We start from the raw sequence: 24,142 nt of genomic DNA, 5'->3' as shown, positions 1-24,142 counted from the left end.
TCACCAGGTGATAATGTATCCCGAAAAAGTTACTGTTTGGTGTGGATTAGAGGCTACGTACTTTTTTGATAACGACGTTAGTGATACGGTCACCGTCAACAGCGAGCACTACATAATTAATATATACGGTCACCGTCAACAGCGAGCACTACATAATTAATATAGTAATACATTAATGATAACTAATTTCTTATGACCCAAATTGAATTGAATATGGACTTAGACGACATTTGCCACACATCATACTCCCTTATTAAAAACACTTTATAATAGTTGTGAATGGGTGGAGTACAGTTTCATTATTATTCTTCGAAAACTAAAGTTTTGTTATAAAAGTTTAGGCAACACATTATCGCTCCTCTAATTCTACATAGACAAATATTTATAGTACGAAATTGTTTGCAATACCATTGGAGAAAATGATCAAAAACATTAGGGTGCAGCACTGTTAATCGGAAAATGATATAAACTCTCTAAACAGCTGAAAATGCATAGCATTTTATTTCAGCTCTGTTGCTAAGCTTTAAAGTTTACTGAAATTTAGAATATCAGAAGAAAAACAATGATTCCAAAATTGAATCGCCAAAAGATTGGTTGGGTGATCTGAAATATAAATATCCACCAATTTTGAAATTCATCAATTGTTTCTTCTGTTTTACTTCAAGATATGGCACAAAAGGGAATGAAATGAATGAAAAAGGTCATGTGGATCATTAAAATTTACAAGAAATTAACAAACATTGAATCTTAAAACCATTCAAAAAACTCCATGTTTCGTATTTGGAAATCTTCTTGTTTTACAGAAGATGTTTGATATAAAAATGACGAGATGACAAATGATGTAGTATTTTACGAATGGAGAAAACAAGAAAAAGTCTCTTATGAAAATCAATTTTAACCTTGTTTATTTTTTGTTTCTATTCACACCAATAACAAACATTTTAGAATAGTGGGTTTTTTTAAAGTTTAAGTTTTCCTAAAATAGGGTGTGAAATGCGCGTGGGATGCAGCCTGTAAAAAACTGTTTTTTAAGTTAAATTCCTTTTTTACCAAAAAATTTTCAATTTTAAAACTGTCTTTATTACAAATTGAGATCAAAATAATTTTGGATTTCAAAATATTTTTGGAAATATGGATTACCTACACCATTACGCCTTCTGTATGAATCCTGTGTCTCTTTATACCTGGTCTTATTTTTGCAATAGTGCACCCAATTGCTGGTTTATCAGCATAGAACATAAATTTGACTTAACTTTACAAAAAGAAATCGAAACAAAAAAAGTGGTAATTTAACGATAGGTTGAGAGGATTCAATCCGCGAACGCTTGCCTCAGCCAAGTCATAATTGCATGTTGCGTTGTGCATGTTGCTCTGTTTTTTCGAGAACCATTTATCCTCTAAATAATCTCCAATGACATGACGAATCAAAAATGAATGAATTATTTCTCTACTCTACTGGTTTACATAACCATTAAGCCAGATCAAGCATCAAATAGCAAATTTCAAAACGTTTTTCTGGGTTAAGTCTTTACATTTTGATTTTCAAATGCTAAAGCCAACATGCTTAAAAAATGTCAAACACACTTCAATTTTAGCGCATATATTTATAGAAATGTGCAGTGCATTCTTGTCTTTTATCCTTAATCAACTTTATAAAACTCAAAGTATAAAAAAATATGTTTTTTTGGGTAAAAAAGTGAGCTAATGTTAAAATACCACATTGTCATCAAAAAGCTTGTGGTATACATAGGTAACAGTCTTATTTAGATCTCATTATCTGAAAACCCCTATTTGTTCCCTAACCCAAATTATAAAGGATTCCCTACTTCAACATCAGAGTTTGATATAAATTTCAGTACATCCACGAAAATACATACTTTCTAAAAAAAAACTAACCCCAATATTTGTTTTCTTGTTTTTTCTTTCAGGTAAAAAATCTCCTCGAAGCAGCAACTAGGGTAAATATTAAAACTTTTTCCTCCCTTTTTTTCCGCTATTCCAAATTAAAACAAAATGAAGGACTCTTTTTAACGATGCTAATATAATATAACGATAACGATAACGATATACTTGATATCCATTTACGTTTTCCAACGAAAACTTATAAATTATGATCGCAACCATCATCACACACGTGTAATTAAAAAGTGTGTTCTAAAATTTGTGTCTCCCCGTTCGTCATCGTAGTCGGTTGCTTGTCCCCCAGCGAGCACCCTATACTCTGTCCTGGTGCTCTGCAGGTTTTCATTTTGGTAGAAATTATATTTTTTTTTCATCCATCTGGCAACTATCATATTCCCAACCCCTCCTGGGAATAATTACTCGCAAACTTTTTGAAACTATGTTTGTGTAGGAGTAGATACATACATACATCGGTATTCGCGAAGAAATTCAAGGACAAATAAAAACAAGCTCCTGTTCTTTTATATCCTCCCCAGGGCTCGGTTAAAGTTGAATCCATCGATGTTGTGTACTGTGTACTGTGTAGCCTGCGGGTTATGTCCCTAAAATCAGTAGGGGAATGAATCTAGGTGTAAAAATAAAACAACAACAACAAAATCAATACATTATACTACGCACCCCAAGAGCAGGATGCAGAGGCAAAGGCAATCTGTAAAAGCGAAGAAAATAAACTCATCCCCTGTGATTTCGCATCACAGATAAAAAGATATAAAGATACAACATGGATTGGATAGGAATAGGATATGTACCATATATACGAGATTTATAGATCCATATACCGTTAACGTTGTCCGCTATGTTTATTTCTTTTTCTTTTTGTTCTTCTTTTATTTTTATTCTTTTTTCCCTCATCCTATTGTTGTAGTCGAAAGTCGACCTTCCTCAGAACTATTCTTATATGTCATATAAATATATACTTTATGTAGATATGTTATATGGGGAATATAAAGACAAGGTATATAGGCGTGGAGCATATGTGGTGCGGCATATAAGAAGGTTTATCACCTGCTACCCCATAACCATCCCCATACTCCCCGTTCCCTGCTCTCTATAGAACACTGGCTGTGTAGTGTGTATCCCAGATTGCCATAAAGCACTTTACGTGATTGCTAGAATAAATTTTCTTCTTTCTTCCGTAATCGGGTGCGACAAATAAACCCCTTAGATGTGTTGATGGTGATGATATTTTGCGAATAGAAAGGTATTTCTAGGCTATATGTAGGTTGAATTTATTCAACAAGTTGTACATATATACATACTGTATATATTAATGTAGATATAGGTTGATGTCAATAGATTAAGTACAAACATATATATAAATGTATAAAATTTCTATACCTACCCTACATACATATGACTGCCATTTTGTTGTTGAGCCACTGAAAATGTGTATAAAACCTTTGGGGTATTGTATATTTATTGTAAGAGGGTTAACCACCAATTGAATAGCTAATTGAAATTCAAATACATACAAAAATGTATGTAGGTAGGTAACTTACAATAGATTGAACTTTTATTTTTATTTAATTTTTTTTTGTAGGTTATGTTGGCTTAGGTTAGGTTTAAAGGTATAGTAATGAACTGAGATTGGATTGTTGAGATAGGAATAGAAACATGAAATTTATTTATTTCTGTAATTAAAGCGGAACATTTTATATAGAGCTCTCAATGAAAATATAAATTAAAGACGCAATTGACCGTTGAGAATTAGTTTACCTAACCTAAAGGTATATTCTTATACTAATTGAGAGTTAGGTGCACGAGTATACTATTAGACATTATTTCTGTTAGGGTGTTGTCAAGAAAAGGTCAAATTCGAATAAAAATACGAGTACTTTCCGGGTTGTTGGATATATCAACGAAATAACCATTAAAATAGTACGCTTTTATGTAGCTAAGATTAAACTCACGAGAAAATTTGGTAGAATTGAGCCCCAAAAAATAAATGAGCTTAGGTTCTGGATAAGAATAAAATTATTTTAAAGCCTTTGATACTAAAATCAAATGGATTGTTTATCCAAATAAACCTTTTTCGAAATTCAAACAAAATATTCCCAATATTTTTACAGTTTTCATTTCTAACTATGCCTGAAAATTCAATTAACAATTTTAGAGATTTATTTAAAGTGTTGGTAGTTTTGAGATTACACTGGTCAAGAAAGTAATTCAGGTAGCAATCAAATCTTTTTTTGTGTAAGGTCTTTAACTGCTTTTGTTTAAATCCCTCTCCAAAATCAATCTATCACGTCAGGTTTTTAAGATACAACCTTTAATAATTTGACAGCAAAATTACCTTATATTGAGATTTTTGGGGCTATACAAAATTTTTGAATTAGGTTTTTTTTTTGATACAATTCGTAATTATGTTAATAATCTACAATCCCTTTATACGATATTCCGTTTAAATCTGTCAGTATCCAACATATTTTCCGAAATCTTCACTAGCTGTTAGTCATCACCTGGAATACATTAACCTTAAAATAAACGATAAGGCTCTTATGCTAAAAGGGTTCTTCAAGAAAAACGAAAAAGTGTATCAAATCAATGTTTGATCTTATTACTAACTAGATTTTACCCGCGACTTTGCCCGCATGAGATAGTTTTTGGATAGTAGTATGAAAAAACCCGGAGCTGTGCTCATTTGCACGTATGTTTGAATTGTGCCAAGATGGGATGAGGCCATACTAAGTGTGATTGTCATAGGTTAGGGTAATACATTTTAAAAAGAAGATAGGTTACTGCAATATATTTTTATATACGACGTTTTTGTTTTTTGTTTCTTGGCCGGAACATTAAGATTTTGTGGGTTTGAGACTCGTGAGCATGCTACATTTAATTGTCCATGGAAAAAACTGTTTTTTTTTCAAATTTACACCTAACTTTCAGCATTTGCCCCTGAGTTTTATTTACTGTTAATGCAAATGCTGCTTTCAAAGGAATCTGCACTCTTTTAAACTAAAACGGTAAATCGGTTTGAGTTATCTTAAAAAAAAAAATTCATTTTGCTATTCCATTCATGATTATAGCTGTAGCCGTACACCATAACATAACTTAGGTGCGTCAAGATTTCTCATTAACAAAGCTTGAACACCAACCTTCAATCTCAAGTTATGAGAAGGCACCCTTGATAATTCCAAAGAATTAGAAAACTCTATGGGGTATGATGTTACTTGCTTCGTGTCCATTACGTTGTCTACTAAGAGGTACTCGACGATATCTCCCTCCACGTCTGACACAATTTGTTCGTTTATGTGGCTAACAATATCATTAGTTGGAGCTAAAATTGCCCTCTCACACAACCATTCCCGATTCAAAATCAAATGGGGTGGCGCAACAGTCCGTTGTGAACCAGGGCCTAGTGACTTACAACTCTCAACCATTCCTGTGTGCGAGTAATGTTGTCAGGAATGGAGGGGACCTACAATTTTATGCCGAATCCGAACGGCTAGTTTGAGAAAGCACTTTTTCATGACAAGAATTACTCTTGAAGGATTTGTCAATTCCTCGCAAGAGGCAGTACCCGCGAAAATTATTTTTTTTTTAAATTAAGGTGGCACAGGCAGGGATTGAACCCAAGACCCCTTGCATGACAGTCCAACGCACTAACCATCATGCCACGGGTACTACCATTCCCGATTGCCCATATTTATATGAAGGTTTGGAAAGACATTACTTTTTAATTCATCTGTGCTACAGACAATTTGACAGAATTCATGACTTAATATAATCGAGCCGTTAAAGTCTATTCGCATAAGTGTCCCTTTAGTAAATTTCGGCAGAGTCTCCCTGCATGATAGCCCGATTGCTTCAACTGCTTTTTTGTACATTCATCTCAAACCAACAATTTACACTCCTACAACATTCTTCCACGACTTTTTCTGATATTACATACTGGTGTTTCCTCATGATCTGAGTTCAACGGCAGTGTCAGAACCGAGTGAGTTGTCCGGCCACCACTATGCATCGAAGATGCTAGCCCTGAGGAAGCTACTGCTAAAGCAATTTTTTTCCGAATTTGAGCTCACAATAGATTCAAAAGAAAAGTTTTGCCTGTGCCTCCTCGAGCATCTAAAAATAGCAAACCACCTTCTCCGCTGGAAATTTTTGTGTGTAACTGTTTCAAAAACTATTTTTTGTCAGAATTTAAAAGTGGGACATCCTCTGTTATTCTCTGCTCTAGAGCGACAGAAGCTATCATAATTTAATTCGCGAACTAAATCACTGATCACTTCCCCAATTCTCTGTGGTCTAGTCATTCCAAATAACAATAACGTAATGTTCTGTAAATTTTATCAGACGGATTTTGTTCTTGAACTCTGTGTGAAATATAATCCGCAATATCATTTTTGAACTTATCCTACAATTGTTGATTATTTGACAGTCCACATGTTGCTTCTAATATAGCAAAAAGCTCTCGCACTTTGGGAGCAGATTTGCATTGTGCGGCCTCTTCTAGAGTTAGTTCCCACTGGTTGTCATTTTCTAATAACCCTCTGGCCTCATACGTCTCTGGAAATGTTATAAATTCTTGATCATTATATTTTTTTAGATCGTTGAAAATATTGGCCCACGCATATGCTCTAACGGCATTCTCAAACAGAAACATTCCATGTTACTAACATGGACCGTGAATATACTCCCTCTAAGGCATCTCCGGATTTAATACCAGGCCAATTTTGAACCGGCACTCCTTGGACGCGGATACACAGTTTGCGTCTTACGTTGAGGGTTTGAGGCACGTAGCGCGCGAAGCCCTCATTAATATACGTTTGATAAGTTTAACATGTTCGACAACTTATTTCATAAAGGTTGGGAATAAGTTGTTTTCCGGTAATACCAATTTTATTCAAATCTTTGGTAATTTAAGAGTGAAAGCGATCAGATTCCCCGGAAAGTAATTTTTCCCATGGGAATGCGTTGTTTTCCCCAGGTCAAAAGTAACTTATGTCCATTCTTAAGTCTCAAACTATCTTCTTACCAAATTTCATTTAAATCAGTTCAGTATAGTTTGACGTAAAAGCGATCGGCCCACCCGAATTTTCTCATGGGAATGCGTCATTTTCCCGAGGTAAAAAGTATTCTAGGTCCTTTTTCGGGTATTAAAATATCTCCATACCAGTAGTTTAGGAGTGATTGAATAACAGACAGAATTACTTTCACATTTATAAAATAAAATATAGTTAAAATATAGTATATAAAGTATATAATATATATAGTATATTAATAGTATATATAGAATATAATATAGTAAAGATGTATGGATTTTTAGTCATAAGATTTTAGCATCAAGTTTATGGATATATTCAAAAAATATATATACAAATAATATTGATAGGTGGTATTTTTTAATTTGAAGTCATAGGGTAGTTTGGATTCGGAATCGCCACTAAAAATTACAAAACTTCAAGTATACTAAATAATTGTTCAAAATATACATTTTTTAAATTAACGATGCAAAATTTATGAATTCGAACCTAGATTGCATTTCGTAAATGCAGGGCATAGGAAAAAAAATATTAATTTTTGAAATCATTTTTTAAATGTAGAAAAATATATTTGAGACACACAATATTTTTAAAGGTATATTTATTAAGGATTTTTGGGTTCAGCTTAATTCCTACAACTTATTTGAAAAAAACCTTATATAAAATAAAAAATAAATTGGGTGGGGCAACAGTACGTTTAAGAACTACGACCTTGTGACTGACAACTCTGAACCATTCCTGTGTGCGGGTACTGTAGTCAGGGATGGAAGGAACCTACAGTTTTAAGCCAAATCCGAACGGCAAATTTGAGAAAGCACTTTTCATGTTTCATGACAAGAATTACTCTTGGAGAATTTGTCAATTCCTCGCAAGAGGCAGTACCCGTGGCATAGGTAGGGATCGAACCCAAGACCTCTCGTATGACAGTCCATCGCACTAACCATCATGACACGGGTGCTACAAAAACCTAACATAAATCTTAGCCAATTTTCCAACTAAGTATTTAAATTTGGACGTTTTTTAAGTGCCAAAAAATTGCATCAGTTTCCTTAAGATTATAAATGGATATGTTTATATAATGTTATCATTAGAAAACTTTTAACTTGGTACATAATGATATGATTTTTAGTTTAATTTTCCAACAGATTTTAAAAACCATTTCAAGCGAAAATGACTAGAAATGTTCATATTAAAAGTGATTTTTGTAGAAGTCAGTGGTTTTCAAAAATGAATAAAAACGCTTATTTATTAGTATGGCTTAGTATTCAACTTTATTATAAACGATAGAATTTGCTATCATGTTTAAAAAATTATATAAGAAAGTGGCCAAAACCACTGGCTCAAATAAATTCCAACCGATCACTTTTTTCAGCAATTTATCCAATATGTTAGCTTAACCGTGCCGAATATTTTTTTACAAGGTAACAATTGTCTCGGGCTTATATGTGTTGACAAGCGACTTCATATAACCCCATAAAGAAATAATCCAATGCTTTTAAATCGCATGACCTTCCAGGAAGTACCCCATGGCCAAGACGCGAGATAATGCGCTCAACAAAAGTTTCCTTCAATTAACTGATTGTTTTGGTCGCTCAAACTGAACCATTGTGTTATTAAATTTGCAAAAGCTGTTCAGTATAAATTCTACTTATTATAGAACTGCAATCCAAAATACTAACTTGGAAAAAAGTGTTGATACATTGAAAACCACACATCTAAAAAATCAACCTCTACAAAATTTGTTATAAAATTCTTTAAAAGCTATAGAAAAGTTTTTCAAAAAAAATACATATACAATTTAGAAAAATGTATGTATAATTTAATGTTGGAAGATTATTTCAAGCAAATATTGACCTTGTGTGCCTCAAATGGTCCAGCCGCTTACTCTCTCTAACATTTCGGCCGGTATCTCACTAACAAATGCTTCAATATTGTCTTCCAATTCGTCAATTGAAGCAGGTTTGTCTGTATAGACATGACCTTTAACATAGACCCACAAAAAATAGTCGTTAAATAGGCGTTAAATCGCACGATCTAGGCGGCGAGTTCACCGAACCCGAACGTGAAATAAAATGTTCACCGGACTTGCCTCTCAATAAGTCCATTGTTGCGCGTCCTGTGTGGCATGTGGTACCGTCTTGTTAAAACCACATGTCATGCAAGTTAAACTCTTGCATTTTGGCAAAAAAAAGATGGACTGTAGCGCTCACCATTCATAGTTACGTAACCATTTTCAGTGACTATTTCTGGATGCATTGGTAGCTCTTACAATGCTTATGGCCGATGTTCACTTCAAAATCGACAATTCTAATTATTTACGCAAAAATTGTACGTTGCAGTAGGTTGTTCGGCTTCAATTCTTGCACCAGCTGTATTTTGAAAGGCATCACAACTAAATCCGCAAAAATTTTCCACGTTGTTGAGTAACAGAAGCCCAATTGCTGCGAAAGGCCACAATTGATATCATTAACAGTGGCCAATACAGCTGCGATATTTTCTTCAGTTCGCACTATACGTAAGCGTGTTGGTGGTTTTATGTCCAACAATGTAAATTTAGTGCAAAATTTAGTCAAATAAGCCCGAACAGCTGCTTCAGTGGGTGGATTAAACTGACCCTAAAACGGAAGAAGCGCGCAATGAACTTTCTTTACAGCGCACACATTTTGAAAATACAATAAATTTTCAAGCGTTGTTCGTTTGTAAGATAATTCATACTTAAATTATAGACCAAACTGATAATTTTTGACAGCGAAACAAAACATGAAACGTGCGTCAGCTGTTTAAACCAGTGTTACCAAAATGATAATTGCTAAAAAATCACCCTTTATATGTTTTTTTTTTGTCAATTTGTTTATTATTAAAATGGCTTTTTCGATTACTTTAAAACAAAAATTGCAATTCAAGAACATCAAAATTACTAAGACCAACTAAATGCCGAAAATTATGGTCTTAAATAATTTAAGTTAACAAAATGGGGCACCAAGAAATCTTTAAATAAAGGGTTTTTCAATAAGGCCGGGAACATGTTGAAATGAAATAAAACAAGCTGTGGTGAGGTATTAACAAAAAAAATTTGTTTATTTGAAAAACTCGTGACGCGAAATGCCTTCCTTGGCTTCTTACTATGGCACGGATCTAAGTAGTCCAATTTTTAGTGACTCTTCCGCATAGATTAGGCTGAATTTGATCGATGATTATGTGTTATTTTCACCGGGCATCGGTCGATTGTGGTTTATTTACATAGAAATTTTGCTTGTTATCACAGCCATTCACCAAAAAATGCGCCTCGTCTCTAAAGAGGATTTTTCGTTCAAAATTGGGGTCCTCTTCCAAACGATTCGAAGCCAAGTCAGCGAACAAACGGCGTTGTCTATTGTCATGGACTTTGAGCTCTTGGGTCAGTTTTATTTTGCACGGGGTTAGGCCCAATGCCCAATGCGAAATTGGCAAAAATCTACCCGCTCTATTTTAAAAACTCTATATTTTTGAACACTACCATGAAACTTTCGAAATGAAGAAATTTTATTGGTCTGAGGACATAATGCGAGAATGTGTTGGAATTCTCTCCATTTTATAAACAATTTTTCACATTTGGTCCTTTGCAACTTATAGGCAAACTGAAATGTCATGTCTGAGATATCCTTCTCGGTTAAGCCCTAAAAATATATTTTTTTTCTAATTTCGAAAAAAACATACTTACTCAATTTCTTACTAAGGCGAACGAAACGATTGATAATCCGATGTTAGTGCGCTTTTAGTCGGTAACTCAATTGGTCCTTGGGGAGTCTTGGTTTTTTTAACACTTCATTTGAAAAGAACGCACTGTTTGGAACAGCAAAGCAACAGCACTCAATTTGGAAATAACTTTAAATATTTCATGGTGATTCAAGGGTATTCAATCAATACAAAATACGTTTCATAATAAACCCAATATGTTAAACATATAAATTACCTAGAAGGTACATAACTTTTTGTTCTAAAAATCACAAAACAAATTTTTAAAACAGTTGTTAAGGTCCATATGTTTATACAAACGAAATTTAAAATACTAAGGAGGTTTTTGTATGAAATTTTATACTCACAGTTTAAGGCAGCTGCTTGCTGAATTTATAATTGAATATAAGAATGAAACAACAACAACTTGTGAGTGCTACCACCAAGTTCATAGGCTGGAGTTATAGCTATTTCACGGGGGCCAACCCGATCATCAGACTCCTTTAGTGTAAATTGAACAAAAAGCGATTAAGCACCACTAAAGGAGTCTGATGATCGGGTTGGCCCCCGTGAAATAGCTATAACTTCAGCCTATGAACTTGGTGGTAGCACTCACAAGTTGTTGTTGTTTCATTCTTATATTCGAAATTTAAAATATTTGTTAATAAGAAATTAAATATAAAAATGAATGTCCTATGCCTATTTTAATCGATAGTTTAGTCCTTTTTGAAATCTGAAACTCTGCCGCAAATGGCTTCCATTCGCCCTAATAAAGGGCTAAATTTTCCCTAGATATATATTATAGTACCTAAAAGGTTTTATTATTCTAAATCACTTTAAGAAAATTGAAACACTTATGAAATAAACTCACTTTTTTATAGATTTTTGGAAGTACGTATATCAATAATATTTATCATGAACATTTGATGGATGATTGTAATCTTCATTTATTGATATTCCTTTTAAGGACCCTTTAATTAATGTATTTATGTGTTTAATCGATATTATTCGAAGAATTTCACAATGAATTTCGTGAAACCTATTGATGTTAGTTTGAACACAATTTCAATGTATCTCTGTCCTCATACAATGTATAACTTGATAAATTTCCCAATTTAATCAAATTAGTTTTTCCTCAAAATTTTAAATTCATCTGTTTAAAATTTCAATCAATAATACCGATATCCCCTACAAAGAAAGAGAACTGAAAAAAAATATGTTAGAATATCAGGTTGTTTTGCAATATACCAAACTTCAATGTAAAAAGCAAAACAATACTTTCTATTTTCAATTAAACTCTCAAATAACAATACCTGAACATGAAGAAGACAAATGAAAAAGAGTTTTTATTAAAAAAAAAAAAGAAAAAGCTTTCTAGAAGTTAATCAATATTATGACAACTTTGAAACAATTCTCATCTGAGCATCTGGCAGTGTTTTGGTTCGTTTATCAAAAATAGTTCAACAGTTCATTTCGAATTTATCACCAAATAAGGTTGTTCTGGAAACTTCACTAAAGGGTATCCTCAAAGTAACCAAACCAAAAATAAAAATACCACAATATAAATTTTACGACCTAAGCCCCAAAAGGGTGATGGAATACGATTTATATTTTCTCAAAGCAATAATAATATTTTTTTGGATTCTGATGTGAAGCTATATTTTTAAGATAAACTACTTCATTTTGCATTTATATCTTTCATTTAGATTTTTTATTATTTACTCTCAGCTTGAATCCAGAATCTCAAAAACTATCTAAGGATGTATGTATCTCTGCTGGAATCTATCCCCGTGGATGATAGTGGCGTAGAAATGTGGCTTCTTCTCGATCGATAATGTCATAAAGTTATTTGTAGCCCTGGGGCTAAAGTAACGCAATGGCGTAAAATTTATTATGTTGTTGTTATTTTTTTTATATTTATTTAAATTTTTCTACAATATGGATGCTGTTTTTGTTTACTGCTTACCATAATAGTTCGTGGAAAAATAGGAGTAGAATATGAGTAAATATGAGTGCGAGAGAGGATTGGAGAGGGGGGAATAGATGTAATTTATTCAAAGGATTTTTGTTTTTCCGGACTATTTATTTAAGGGAAAAATATGGTGATGTTGTAATGAAATATATTTATAAAAGACAACGACATCCTACATGATTTTTTACTATAAAATTAATTAATGCGTACAAAAATCTGTCAGTGATAAATTCAAAAACATAGTCATTCAAGGAAAATGAGTTTAAAATGTTTGTATATGCCAGCACGAAACAAGTGAAGAATAATAACATGTCGCTCAATTTCCTCCTACGCGAATTAAAAAATTAGACACATTTTGAAAAAAAAATGATTTCTTATTCTGAATTATGAAGACAATGAGAAACAGCAAGATTTTAGTAAGATTTTTGTTTGTATTTTATAAAATGACAACTTTGTTAAAATTAATACATAATAAACTTTAAAATTTACATTCGTCATCACTGATTTTAAATATTGTAAGAAAGTATTTTTAACTTAAGTAAAGTAAAATTCAAAACTGGATCTCATGAACTTGTTTTTGTATTTAAAGATTCTGATTTTATGTCAGACATTGCCAAGATGCAAGAGCATGAGAAGATGTTGAAAGGGGTAAAAGCAGGAATGAAGTTCGAAAGTTTTATGAACAGGTGAAACGAAATTCACAGGTACATAAACCTAGAACCGAAAGCGGCAAAGACGAAAGTGGAAACATCATAATGGAACCGCAGTCAATGCTGAGGATTTGGAAGGACCACTTCTGCAAACTGTATAACGGCGACGAAGAACTGAATTCCGCTGTCAGTCAAAATGATCCATTCACGAAAGCCAACAATCCCGTCCTCCCGACTTAGACGAAGTAAACATTGCCATATCTAAGCTGATGTCTAATAAAGCCACTGAAGTGGATGGCTTGAATGCCGAGCTCTTAAAAGCAGCTGGAGATAAGTGGGTTAGGAGCATGCACCAACTTATCTGTTAGATATGGTCGGAAGAACGCATGCCCGATGAATGGAACCTCAGTATTGTTTACGCGATCCTGAAAAAAGGAGACCCTCGAAACTGCACCAACTATAGAGGAATCAGTCTACTTAACATCGCCTATAAAATATTCTTTGCCGTAATATGTGAACGTCTAAAGCCCATCGTCAACAACCTGATAGGTCCTTATCAGTGTGGTTTTAGACCAGGAAAGTCCACAGTTGATCAAATATTCACATTACGGCAGATCCTGGAAAAAACTCAAGAAAACCAAATCGACACCCACCATCTTTTCATCGATTTCAAGGCCGCATATGACAACAGGGATATCTTATCTTCTATTTTAAAGATGTTCACATTGGACTTCTAAGTCTCTTCATTTAAAAAAAAATAAGCAGGGTAGTAAGTAAGACAATAGACACACTAAATTGGTCCAGAGCTGTATAGAGCCATGTCTAGTTTTGGCATCCCTGCTAAACTCGCCCATTTGTGCAGGATGACCATGGAAAATTCACGCTGCTCCATAAAGGTTGGAAACAACTTAAGAGAACCTTTCGATGTCAAAAAAGGTTTTAGACAAGGTGTTGCGCTGTCATGTGATTTTTTTAACATCGTGCCTGAAGGAATAGTACAGAGCTCATGCGTCAACACTAGAGGCACTTTCTTTCAAAAGTCTGTCCAGTTAGTAGCATAAGCTGATGACATTGCCATAATCGGAAGAACTCAGCGTGATGTCAATGGGGCTTTTGTGAATATTGAGGCATAGGTGGCAAAAATGGGCTTAACAGTTAATGAGGGCAAAGCAAAGTACATGCTGTCGTCAAGAAAGGACACACAACACCGACGTTTTGGTCAAGGACTTCGTCTACCTAGGGTCCGCTGTAAACGCAGAAAGTAACACCAGCGCTGAGATCAAACGCAGAATAACTCTTGCTAACCGCTGTTTCTTTGGACTATGAAAGCAATTGAGTGGTAAAGTTCTCTCTCGAGGGACCAAAGTGTTGCTATATAAGACCCTTATCATCCCCGTCCTGCTATACAGTGCAGAAGCATGGACTATAACAAAAGCGGATGGGAGCACCTTGGGTTGCTTCGAGAGAAAAGTTCTTCGTGTGATCTAGGGTTCCGTATTCATCGAAGGGAAGTGGTGGAGAAGATGGAACAACGAGCTGTACTGGCTGTTCAGTGACGTAGACTTAGCCAGAAGGGTAAAAGTCCAACGACTAAGATGGCTGGGTCACGTAGAGCACATGGAATGTCTTCGAATCCGCACCCACAGGACAGCGCAGTAGAGGAAGACCGCGGATCAGGTGGTGCGACAAGTGGAAGGTGACCTCTCCAAACTTGGAGCCCGAAATTGGAGACATCTAGCTAGGGACCGAGCAAGATGGAGAAGTTTGTTGTGTGAGGCCCTAGTTCACACAGGACTGTAACGCCACCTTAAAATAAGTATAAAACTGTTTAAATATTTGTTTTAGATGTTATAAGATTTTAAAAAAGTGCATGTACAAATGTGTTTTTAAAAATTTAAACAAGATCTTACTATCCTCACTTTAGTGAAAAAGGGAGTATGATGCTTTGCAAAAAAGGCTTTTAGGACACCTGTACATTTTCCCCTCAACACTCATAAGATGACCATTCCATATAAGAGTCATGTATACTAAAGCTGCACATCATCAGTATACCTGTCTGAATACAACTTTTAAATAGATCATTTACAAATATTGTTTAAAGCAGTGGACCCAATATAGATCCCTGAGGGACTGCACTCGATGTATATTTGAACTGTAATCTAGAATGTTTATTCAAAAATGCTTATGGCTTTCTTCCGTGTAGTTAAGGTTGTGTTAGATTGTACTATATGTGGCTAATTGAAAATCGTTCTTAAATTTTGATACAAGGAACACGTGTTTAACTGTATCAAAAGCTATAGCTGACAGAATTTTCAAACATCGTCAGATACTTCCAATCAATTTCATCTCCATCAGAATAGTTTAAAACTCGGGTAGCTTAAATCTTTTCCATTTAAAATATACAGAATCACGCTGATTTTTTGGTTCATAGATGTCGGGAATTGACAAGGAGTTGTTGGTATACCTTACAACTCATATTTTAAGTGGTACAATGGAATATTGAACACTTATGACATTTTGCAAACATTCTTTTTGCTTATCTGATTTTACCATACAATCGATAAATATTGACTACTCTCACTTTTCATTTCTATCACCAATCTGCTAAGAACCTATTTTTTCCAAGTTTGAACTCAATCAATCCAATGTTTTAGGCTTCAAGGGTAAGGTAAAAGAAAGATTAACATAAATTCAGAGCTGCGATTTAACCCCTGTGTACATTTTTTTTGTAGGCAACTGAGTTATGCTTGAAATCCGAAAAGTTTCAAAAACTTAAAGCCAATAATTGTTCAAGTTATTTTAAAAAGGTCTTGAAAAATTGGAAATAAAGACTGCACTACTCTAAAGCCATAATTAGTAGATTCCTTAGATCTTACTAATAAAGCCCCAATACATGGACAAAATTAAATTAATTATTTATAAAAAATTAACTTATATTTAGCCTAAAGAGAAGCTACTTTTATTCTTTTCAAACAAATTACGAAGTGGTTACTGGCTTTCACACTAGCTATTGTAAATAATGTTTTCTTATGTAAAGAATACTCTTACTTAAAGTATATAATTAATTTTAAGCTGTCATTATAAAAATTTGTCACACTTAAGTCTTACAGAAAAAAACATAATTGTATTCTTAAAAACTTTTACTTCGATTTTTAAAAGTTTGTGTTGATTGTTCTCTGAATTTCTTTCATTAATCTAAATATTTAATGTTATTTAAACACAAAAACCGCTCTGTATTGAAATTTATTACGCATCATTCCTTTTTTCTTGTATCAATAAATTTATTTTCCAAAAAAATGAGAAACACAAAAAGTCGAAATCGTTAATTTAAACGTTCATAAAATTAAATTTTAAGCCTCCCAATAAATTATGATGAACAAATGAATCTTATAAAAACCAAATTAACATCCCTATTATTTGATATTTTTTTATTTCTTCTCACCACTACCACTATAGCTGCTATAACCTTACTTCCTTTACGCCACTATCACCAGACACCACTCTACATACCATCACAATTATAATATAAAAACACTAAGATCCATGTCAAGAATATTTTATAGAACAAAAATCGATCCAAGTCCTTGTTATAGTCTCCTTCTTCTTCTTCTTTTTCGAATGTCTTCACCCTAAATTAACAGGCACAAATCAAAGCAAGAAAAAAAATAGCAAAAGGACGAGAGATAGTGAGCGATTGAGAAAGCATAGAGAAGTCAAGAGTCCTCCAGTTTGCCAGGCACTTCATTAACCAAGTTAACTGCGATAGACTAAAGTACTTGACAAAAACTTTTTGCCGCACATTAATAGCTTTATATAGCTTATACGAGTAGGTATAGTCAAGTCAAAGCAAGTCAAGGCATAACACAGTCCATCAGCCAAGCCCCATACCCCATCCCCAGCCCATCAGAACAACCAGCCACAGCTATAATATGAATTTGCCTTTGGGGACAAAACTTTCTCACTTCTAATGATTCACAGTTAAAAATAATTTGCTTCCCTATCTCTTATCTTTTTATTTCTATGTCAAATCGATGGTAGTGCCACGAACATGACTTAATATAATTTTTCTTCTAATTAGCTTTACCTACTTTAAGTTTACTTATATAAAGCTGGGACTATGTTCAACCAAAACAAAATAAAAGAAGAAAATAAAAGCTCCTGACCCCACAGGTTGTATAATATCAAAACACTCAGAATATTTTTTTCTTGTTCAACAAAAAACCATTTTCCCTACCTTTTCCAATTTTTCGTTTTTTATTGGTTTTGGATCGTTGACAAAGGAAAACTTTAAAAGAATTTCTGTGTTGAAAATAAACTTTTTTCGCCGCGAACGAGCACTCAATAAAATGCACGTTCAAATCGCAAAAACTTGCTCTTCACAAATTTCGTTCTTTCTTGGAAAATGTTTTTTTTTTTAACTTTTGTATACAATCAGCTTTTTTGTTGAAAGACTTTAACAAGATGACTTTTTTGAATAATAAATACATCAATTTCATAATTAGATACTTTTTTTAAGTCTGAAACACCACAATCTCCAATCCTTTTTGATAAAGTTGTTTCCAGTAATTATGAATCAAAACTTCAGGCATACGTCATTGCCAAAGCCTTTTACCAGAGGATTTTTGATTTTCACTGTCATCACAAGTAAAGCGGGCTGGAATTTAAGGATTCCATTGGATGTACGTTTGTTTTCCATTAAGTCAATGTGGCCGACTTAAAGTTTTGGCTTTTTGTGTAGCTTCATAATGTTTAATACTTTAATAAACTTCTTAAAAAATTTGTCATATTAGTTTTGACCTTTAGAAACAACCTTTATTGGTGAAGTCGTTCTTGCAAAACTATATTATCCCAAATTAATTGTCCCAAAAACTTTATCATTTTTAAGAGAAAACAGTTTTGAAAATTCATAAAACTATTTCTTATGTTAATTGTCACACAAAACCAATACTTGCCCTGTAGACGAGGTACTAAAGCCGTAGTAAAAATGGCAAAATTAGAGTACTTTTTAAGTTTTTTAGTTCATAAAGTTCAATAATAATCTTGTCAGTTGACCCGGAAATATTAAATGAAATCAAGTTCACTTATGAGTCGGTAGGGAACATGACTACGATAAAATGCGACAAAATTCAAATGTCATAGAAACTCTCAAATCTGTCGCAAACAATTTCATGTAAAGTGGGCTATTCAAGCCGTTGGGAATTGACGCCTCTCTCCAAAAAATCTCAACCTTTGACAAGGCAATTTGACCAATCCAAATCAATATACCTAAAAATATTTATCCGTGTCAACAGACCCTCTGTATATTGACAAAGGTCATGGCTCGAAGCCCCAATTTTATTCAAATAAAAATAACTTTGAAAATAATTTGCCAAACATAATGCAATTGGTTAAAGCTCTTTTAGGTAAATAGACTTTTATTTTTTTTTAACATGTGCCTAACCCTTACCCACGTACATTGTGCTTCCTAAATATGGTTTGAAAGTAACCATAACGATGATTTTGGTGTATACAGGGGTGTGTAGCTCTATCAATATATGCTCGGGAAAATTAGATGGATGCTTTGAATGCGATTATCGAAGGGTTTTTCCGCTAACATTTGACACATCACATCACGTTAGAGGTATTTTTGGGTATATTTCACACATACGTGTAAAATTTAAGTTCAAGCTCAACCATTCGAAACGATTAGGTGCGATGGGCAGCAAACACTTAATTAGAAAACAAGGTTAACTAGCCGTGCGTTAAATTACTCGTACTCAGAGATGCTTGATTGAGCATCTAACATTAATGAAAACGCTGATGTCATTTGTTTATCAATATACTCAACTCGTATATATGTACTTAGTTATGTATGTTTGTCTATCTAGGCCTGTAAGTAGGCTTTTAATTACAGACGATGTGATGGTAGATCTCGTGATAAGTGTAGTGTACGAGTATGTTGACTAATCGCGTCAATTGGTTACTTCTCGGAATATATATTTACCTTGGAAAGATTAAATGAAATCAGATTAAAAACATATATCATGGAGATAGATTATTTGAATATCAGTTAAGGCAGATTTCAAATCAAATTTAAGAACATACATACATTCATTTTAAATTATAGCTCAAAAAAGATAAAAATAGCGAATTTTTAAAGAAGAAATGAGTATTTTTTGTTGCATTTTTTTTAAAGTTGTGTTATGTAATATTAATAGACTTTAAAAGGTTTCCCTTTACTAATCCAAAAAGATAGATTAATTTCCTTAAAATGACAATTTAGCTTGTCAATAAACTCTGATTTTGTATTCTCTCAAAAACATCTTAAGTTGTTCACTTGGGCGTATACGCATTTTGTTAGTGAATACCTAATTAAATATCAATACAATTTAAATTTTTTCTAAGAAATGAATGAAAACCAAGACCTTTTCAACTCCTCATTCAAAAACATTAAACTTTTCTAAATTTTTTAAACGAATTACGTCTGAATATTTCAAGCTGAATACAAAAATGCTGACATTTTAAAGTATACTTTTGTATGGGTAGTCTGGCAAAAAATATCATAACTTCAACCTGATAAGCCCCACATGAGCAAATATAATTTTAGAAATTATTAAAAAATAAATTAGTCCGTTGAGAACTGGGGCTTAGTGACTAACAAATCTTAACCATTCCTGTGTGCAAGTAATGTTGTCAGGAATGGAGGCGATCTACATTTTTATGCCGCATCCGAACAAATAATTTGAAAAAGTACTAATTTGATCTTTTTCGTCATAGTCATCTAAATATTAAAATATTAAAGGAAAATAAAAAAATTAAAAACTCAATACAGACAAAAGTGTTAAAAATACAAAACATTGTTACTAAAAAACAAGTGCAACAAAATATTTTATCCAAAATTAAAAAAAAATCTCTGCTGTCTTAACCCAATTTTTATCCCACGGATTGCTTTGGTAATATCGTTTGTTTCCCATAAAACAAGTCAACAGTGGTCAAACCATTAGCTCCGCTGTGCCAATAGACATCCTCAAGACAACCTTTTTATGACATGTTGTGTCTTCCAAACCCTGCTCTAAAATTTTATAAACAAGTCTTCCCTATGAAGTTGACGAAAATGTTGATTTCAGCTTAATTATTGCAGAGACATGGCCAAGAATGGGTTGGGGACATAAAGTTAAAAATTCCAAAAATCTAGAGTTAAGCAATTACAAAGTTCAGAACAAAATCTCGAAAATGAAATCCCGAAACATAATATAGACTGCACAGCACAGTTTTTGTTTCTCAACATTTTTGAAAAATGCAAGTTTCCTGTTTTTCGCCAAATTAGCGCTCTTGGACTTTTATTCTTCTGGCTAAGTCTACTTCACTGTACAGCCCGTACAGCTCGTCGTTCCATCTTTTCCTCCACTTCCTTGCATACGGGACTATAGATCGCACGATGAACTTTTCTCTCCAAACGACCCAAGGTGCTTTCATCCTCTTTTGTCACAGTCCATGCTTCTTCACTGTATAGCAGGACGGGGATGATGACGACTTTGCTATTCAATTTCTTTCTTAGCCCAAAAAAACAGTGGTAAGCAACAGTTATTTTTCTTTTGATCTCAGCGCTGGTGTTGTTTTCTAGGTCTACAGCGGACCCTAGGAAGACGAAGTTCTTGACCAACTCAAAGTTACGTCTGTCAATGGTGATGTTTTGACCAAGACGGCGGTGTTGTAGGTCCTTCCATGACGACATCATGTACTTTGTTTTGCCCTCATTAAGCGTTTAAGCCATTTTTGCGGCCTCTGCCGCAATACTCAGAAAAGCTTAATTGACATCACCCTGAGTTCTCCCGGTTATGTCAATGTCATCAGCATATGCTAGTTATTTTCCAGACTTTTGAAAGATAGTGTCTCTAGTGTTGACGTAGAAGCTCTGCACTATTCTTTCAAGCACGATGTTAAGAAAATCACATGACAGCGCATCACGTTGTCTAAAACCTTTTTTGACATCCTCAGCATTGACTGCGGTTCCACTATGATGTTTCCACTTTCGTCTTTGCAGCCTTTGCTTCTAGGTTTATGTACCTGTGAATTTCGTTTCAACTGTTCATAAAACTTTCGAACTTCGTTCCTGCTTTTAATCCTCTCAACATTTTCGACCGCACGCTTCTTATGCCCTCTCTTTTTCCTTCTGAGAAGTCGGCGTTCTTCTCGCCTCTTCTGCTCATAGAGCTCATGAGCAGCTCTCCATAATGCTGGAAGCGTGTCTGGCGTCGATCGCAATATGGTCAATTTGGTTGACGGTAGGTTGATCTGGAGAAGTCCAAGTTCCTTTGTGGATGTTAAGGTGTGGAAAACGCGTACTGGATACCATGACGTTTCGCCCTGCAGTAAAATCTATGAGCCTGAATCCATTGTCGTAAGTGTTGTCGTGCAGGCTGTTTTTCCCGATTATTCCACCAAAGATGTCTTTCCTTCCGAGCTTGGCTATTTTAATATCGTAACTAGGGCACTGCTCGTATGTTTTGTCTAGGAGCTCGAAGAACATATCTTTGGTGTTGTCGTCTTTCTCTTTTGTGGGGGCGTGCGCGCATATCAGACTAATGTTGCCGAATTTAGCCTTGATGCGTATGGTCATGAAGCACTCATTGATGCACCTATATCTTAAGACTTCTTGCCTAATTCTGGCTTCAATGACGAAGCCGCGTCCAAAAAAAGTTAAACTAAGTTATAAAATGATCAGACCTTCATTAAAAGCTTTTTCCTTCAACATTCGGGCCAGTTCCAAAAGCCTTTGCGATCGAGAGGACATTTTAATTACACTTATTTTAAATTCAAAACACTTGAAAAATCTAAAAAAGGAAGTATCGACCGTGCCTAAAATCTTAAGTCGAGTTATGACAAAACTATTTACTATTTTTATTTTCTTATCTTACTGAAAAAATAACTTAAGTTGACTAAAGCATACACTTGTTTTTGATTTTGTCGCGCAATAACAATTAAACTTTGCGTTAGATTTGTATAAACTGACTCTTTGCCGCAAAAAATGATCAAAGTTGAATTAAGATTTTTCATGATTAATATTTCGTTTTGGAATAGTGACTAAACCTAACTTAGGACATTTTGGTGAAACTATTACTGGAAAAGGCAACTTTTTTGATAATTAATTCTGTTTTCCATTATATTATGTGCATACATAGGTATGTAATTTAATATTGGGAGTAGTTTAGAAATTATAAGTTAAAACAAACAAATTCTAATTGATTTTTTGTGCAATAATTTTTCTGAGTTCTGGTATGTACTTATTTTTGAAAAAAGTTTTCAAAATTTTCCGGAAATACAATATTGACTGTGTGTGAAAATAATCTATGATTTTAAAACAAACCATTAGAAAACCCGTCTAGTATAAATATCGTACAATCAAATTTTTCAATGATAAGCTATAACAAAAAACCTTAGGGTTATTTTTGTGTTTTGTATAAAACTTATTCAAAAAACGAAAAATATGCTAAGGTGGATTTTTTTTAAATAATTTGTGCATCCTTTTTTTGTAGTTTCAACCTAAAGCCCTATAACAGTTAACAATATTTTTTTTCTCCACCCCACAAAACAAAAAACTAAATTTAATCCGAAACAAATTGTATAGAAATAAATACGTGCACTATTATCGTTGATTTTATTGACGCTTTGTTTTTTGTAAAATCCCTCTATTCATCTTGTATATAACCAATTTTGATAACAAATTAAATTGCATAGAATAAAAATCGTTCAATTAAATTCCCAGAACTGACAAAGTATGACAACCATTATAAAAAAATGTACATTGTGACTATTTTCCATAAATCCACGTGTAAATTGTCACACACAAACATAATATTAATTATAATGTATACGTATATCCTTTGATTTACAAGAATTTGATGTAATATAGTCACTTTATGTATTTTTCGAGGAATGTTTCCAATTAATTTATATTGGTCAGTAATTGACTTTAATCACTCTCTTTGTTGTCTATTTTTTGAATACATATATCATCAGACATGTCAATTAAGTTTTATTCTTGACTTTTCAAAGAACGGGTATAAGGGTATAAATATTTCTAATTATAAATGAATTGAAAAGCAAATTTATGTTACTTGTCTGGTTTCCAACAGAAAAAAAAATTGTTATGTTTTCCACATTCAATGTTTTCATAATTAATCCTTACTTAAGAGTTATTACTTTCTTGGGCATACTCCATTGCACGTATTTACATATTACACGAGAGGTGGAAATGTTCATGTTTTCACCCAATTAACGCACACCTACACCATAATTGCACCATCGACCATACCGCACCGTCAAGGACACTAAATATTCCGGAGTGTTATTGTGAGTAAAGAGGTCCTTTTAATCGTACAATAAACCTTCTTAATTGGAGTTTCAATTAGAAATGAAACAACAACGACCACAAAGAAGGATATAAAAAACGAAGAAATTAAATGTTTTCCACAAGAAAGATTATCCCAGGATATGAAGCTTATATCCACAAAACTTGGCAAAAGAGGCAAACAACTTGATCTTTCTTTCCCTTTCTCTCTCACTCTCTTTCTCGGCCTTCCTCTGTCTGTGTTTTTCACACTCTTTTTGTAAGACCTGTTGAGGCAGACTTAAAATGTGTTACAGAGTTGGCCATAAGGACTTGCACTTATAAAACCTTGTCATCACTTCTAAAGGGATTATTATGTTTTTTTTTTTCCTTTTCTTTTCATAATATACAAGTACACAAACATAGGTACCATATACTCAACTCACTTACACTTGAACATAAGAAGGTGCATGTTTTTATTTTCCTGATAATGTTATAAAAATGAATACTGTTTCAATTGAAAACACAAAAATACAACAAAATATATTTA

At 33.6% G+C, this 24,142-nt stretch overlaps 1 protein-coding gene across 4 annotated transcripts in view; it reads left to right on the top strand.

Moving 5' to 3' along the window:
* The window catches only part of LOC129948843 (5-hydroxytryptamine receptor 2A), a 351,836-nt gene that overhangs the window by 84,361 nt on the left and 243,333 nt on the right, over positions 1-24,142 (top strand). The window contains exon 1 of one of the 4 annotated variants that reach the window (XM_056059944.1): positions 1,940-1,958. The exons of the other annotated variants lie outside the window; for them this stretch is intronic. The gene's annotated coding sequence lies outside the window, so the exon portion shown is untranslated. Of the gene's footprint in view, positions 1-1,939; positions 1,959-24,142 lie in introns of those variants that run through there. 4 annotated transcript variants of the gene reach the window in all.

Source organism: Eupeodes corollae, chromosome 3, assembly GCF_945859685.1.
Source record: "Eupeodes corollae chromosome 3, idEupCoro1.1, whole genome shotgun sequence".
NCBI lineage: Eukaryota > Metazoa > Arthropoda > Insecta > Diptera > Syrphidae > Eupeodes > Eupeodes corollae.
The sequence above is the reverse complement of the archived record's forward strand: the minus strand, read 5'-3'. Positions and strand labels throughout refer to the sequence as shown.